Genomic DNA, 4307 nt, shown 5'->3' on the forward strand with positions numbered 1-4307 from the left:
TTTCCTGCCTGATAGCAGACATCACTGAAAAGCATGCTGCTTCCCCTGCAGTGGTTCCTATTAGATGGCAGAAATGTTCTGTGTATTCTCTCTTCGTTTTATTTTTAATTCCCTCTTCTGCTAGCATCAGCCCCCTCCTCCATCTGTTTCAGCCTAGTATTAATCCCCTTAAATAGGACTCCCAAGCTTATATGATGTGGTTTGTACTTTCCCTGTGTAGGGTGAGGAGGCACTCTAGATGTGCTTTTTCATTTTTTTCCCCAGGTATTGCTGCATGTTTCCCAGCACAAAAGTTGAAGCTCTAAGTCTCAGATTTTAGCCCTACGCTTGGACCAAGACCAGTCACTTAGTTCATAGATGAGGCAGGACTTTAATGGAGGCCCTCAAATCAAAGATGTGCTTATTATTCGATTTCACTGATTTGTTGAAAATATTTATATTCTCCTGTTCTAAAGAAAGCTCAGGGCGGCTAGCATCAAGAATTAAAAAAGAACAATCACGCTTCAGTATCATTTTTAAAGATCCTAAGACACATCTGTAATGAAGCAGTTTAAAATAATTCCCACCAACCTCAACAAGGGTGCAGACTTGATCACTCAACTAAAATGGCATCCAGTACTCATTCACCATCCAAGAATTGTCAGGAAAGACTTCCTGGAGTAGCCATATCTTATGTGATATTCTGAATGCCAAGAGGCATGGGATTTGGTGTATTCTTTCAGGGAAAGCGGTCTGTCATAGAGAGAGAGCTACAGAAAATGTCTGGTGTCTCTGAAACCAGCTGCGCTGCTTGTGATAGGATGGCCAAGAGAGACTGATGAGCTGCTTTGTATGTTTCCATGGTTCTGTAGCAGGAGAGGCAGGCTGTCAGAGGCAAAGAGCTTGGAGCATGAAGGGATTTAATGGAAGTAACCAGCACCAAGAAGAAGAGGAGTTTGGATTTATGCCCTGTTTTTCTTTCCAGTAAGAAGTCTCAAAGCAGCTTACAAATCCATCCCTTCCTCTCCCCACAACAGACACCTACCTTGTGAGGTAGGTGGGGCTGAGAAAGTTCTGAGAGAACTGTGAGTAGCCCAAGGTTACCCAGCAGGCCTTGTTTGTAGGAGGGGGAAACAAACCTGGTTCACCAGATTAGAGTCTGCAGTTCATGTGGAGGTGTGGGGAATCAACCCAGTTCTTCCGATTAGAGTCCACCTGCTCTTAACCACTACGCCACACTGGCTGAAGTAAATCACTGGAAGCCCCTGTGGTGCATGATCAAATCTACCTGCTCCAGTAATCAGATGAACTGCATTTGAAGTTTCTAACTAGTTTTCAAGGGCAGCCCTGTGTACTGCACATTACAATAGCATGGATCAGCATGGCCGATGGCCTCGTTCCAGAAAGTTTCTTAATTATGTACTGCTTGAAACAAAGCATTTTTTGCCTGCATTTCTGTGTGAAAGAGTCTCCACTGGTAATTTTGAACATTCAGTTTAGTCTCTCCAAGACTGGAGCAACCAGCATCCCTTCTGTTTCTTCTAGGTTCTTTTAAGCTTGTTCTGCCTTCATGCCCAAGGACTGGTTTAGGACAAACTGATGCAGCAGGGTGCAACTAAGAACGCAGAGCTGGGTGTCATCAGCAACCTCAAAGCTTTAGCTAGTCTAAGGGGCCTCATGTAAATACTGAAAACATGGATGGAGCCTTGAGACACAACCCCGATTATTGCGCTAGGAATCAAATTCTACATCTCCAATGGAAGCTTTGTGCTTTATTAGACAGAGAAGAGCAAAACCATGTCTTGTAATCCGTCTCTTTCTCCAGTCAGTGCAATATGGACAGAAGCAGTCCACAGTGTCAAAAGCCAGAGATAGATTTAACAGGATTACAAAAGAGGAAACACCCTTAATCCAGCCGAAGTTGGAGCTCATGTGCGATTAGAGCTGTCTCCCATCACAGAGCCGGAGGCGTTGTAGAATCACCCGCTCTAAACCACAACTCTTGACACAACCACAACCTTTTCAAAATGGATCCTCATTAGCGTAGCCTTGTTGAAGAGTTCAGGGCAACATTCCTTCCTTCAAGAATGTGTGAATAATCCTGGTTAAGGCAATTTTGATCTGATCTTGGCAAGATGTAAGCCATGTTTCCCCCTTCTTTCCAAACTATTGGGATATTCCTTCCTTGGCTGCACAAGAGAAGGACCTCCGTTTCAGTCTGACCTCTTCCTGTATTAACCAAGAAGACTCACGGCCTCTCCTATATCTTGGTTTGCAAATCAGGCGTTCTGCCTGCCTTACTGTTCTAACCCCCCCTCCTTCCCCTACACCACTTCCTCTCCCACACACCTGTCTGTAGGATAGACAACGGGAATGTTATCCGAATGTTATGAGTGGGTTAATCATGCCCCGGGGCTAGATGTCTCCCCACCCACCCCCGTACACCATTCCTTCACAGAAGTCCTGCAGCAAGAATTTGTCCTCTCCCTATCCCTCCGTCTCCTGTTCCCTTCCCCAGTGAATCACACCTGGCTTGGGGCTGCTAGGAGCACCGTGTACCAGAGGGGAAGCAGGTCATCTGGTTTCTACTTCTGAAAAGAGAGGAACCTACTAGACAGGTGTATTAGGGAATTAGGGCCCTGAAAGGCTGTATCCTTCCCAGATCTCTGTGTGTACATGCGGCATAATGTGAGTGGCAAACTCTCTTTTAAGGCCAACGTTCAGGCGACAGGACTGTCTTCTAAAAATCACTTGGTAGCAAGGAGGCACAATGCTGAAAGGGAATGTGTGTTTGTGGCATGTCTCCTGTGTATCCTTGAAATTTGCAGCTTGCTAGAGCTGATGTTGCGTAGAGGATGGACAGCGCTGCTGGGAAGGTTCCAAGTTTGATCCTTGGCATCTACTCTTAAATGATTGCAGCTGAGTGGCAGAATACCTGCATTGTACTCAGAAGGTGTGTGCCGTTGGAGTCATGTGGGGGGGCAGAAAGTCGCCCCCACGCCCCTCACCCCACCTTGCTTTGCCAGACCTGGCAGAAGCCGCTGCCCAGCTGGCCTTGCCGGGTCAGGCCTGGTGGAGTCTGCTGCTGGGTGACCCTGCTCTGCCCCAACCAGCCAGGCCCTGTGGCCCAGAGTAGCCTTGCGGGGATGGATGGGCAACTGCCCAGCCAGGCTGCTTTTGCAGCCAGCTGAACTAAGGTAAGCGGGGGCCCAGTGGGGGGGCGGGGGCCCGTCCTTCCTCCCCACTTACCTTCGTTCAGCTGGCAGCCCGAGCCCAGCCAGGCTGTTTTTTCAGCTGGCTGCTCTTTGCCCCCCCCCCCCCCCCATGCCACTGGCCCGTCACTGGCCCAAAGTCACCCAATAAGCTACCACGATGAGTAGGAGTTGAACCTGACGTTAATCTGACATTCTTAACCACTACATCCCAAGCGCTTAAAAAAGCCCCAGCAGCTATTTCTTGTTAAACTTGTGCCAGTTTGCTACGATTTTAGACTTTTAATATTTTTCTCTTTTAATTGGAAGTTTTTATTTTTAAAAAATCTGTTTACACCAAGGTGTAAATCTTAGGGTGTTCTGCTTGCTTGTACGTAGTAATACTTTTAGGGATTTGAACTGACTTTTTTGTGTTACTCTATTGTGAGATACCCCAGGTACAAATTTTGGGAGGGATGGGGACATAACTATTTAATCAAATGCCTGTGGTTTTATGCATTTTGCAATTTAGTGAACGTTTATCTATGCACAATAGGATAGGTTTTGCAACAAGTTAGGTTGAGCCTTGGAATTATTCCGTCTTCTGCTTTTGATGTTTACATCCTTGCTTCTATACCTTGAAGCCCATTTGCTGCCCTTTAAGGGCTTTTGGAAAAGAAAGCAGAGATGTCCAGAATTTAGAACCCTGCTGGGCCCACCTGTCCCTTTCTGTGCTGATGGGGCCGGGTGGAAGGCACTCTGGAACCTCCAGCTCTCTTCTGGGAATAACTTAGGTTTGCCAACTCCAGGTTTAGAAATACCAGGAGATGTGAGGGTGGAGTTTAGGGAGGGGAGTGATCTTGCCAGGGTATAATGCCAACCACTTCACCTTCCAAAGCAGCCATTTTCTCCAGGAGAAGTGGAACAAATGATCAACAAATAAGTGATTGAAGTCATCTGGAGATCAGTTGGGATTCTGGGATATCTCCAGCCTCCACCTGGAGGCTGGCAACCTATTATTCATGCCCCCTCTGGTGAAAAATGTTCACCGTCTGGGAACATAGCCTGGAAGCCGTGCTCTCTCTGCTGGGTGCAGCATAAGTGGGGTTAAATGTTCCTTTTGCTGTGAGGGTTTGT

Source organism: Sphaerodactylus townsendi, linkage group LG01 (assembly GCF_021028975.2).
Source record: "Sphaerodactylus townsendi isolate TG3544 linkage group LG01, MPM_Stown_v2.3, whole genome shotgun sequence".
NCBI lineage: Eukaryota > Metazoa > Chordata > Lepidosauria > Squamata > Sphaerodactylidae > Sphaerodactylus > Sphaerodactylus townsendi.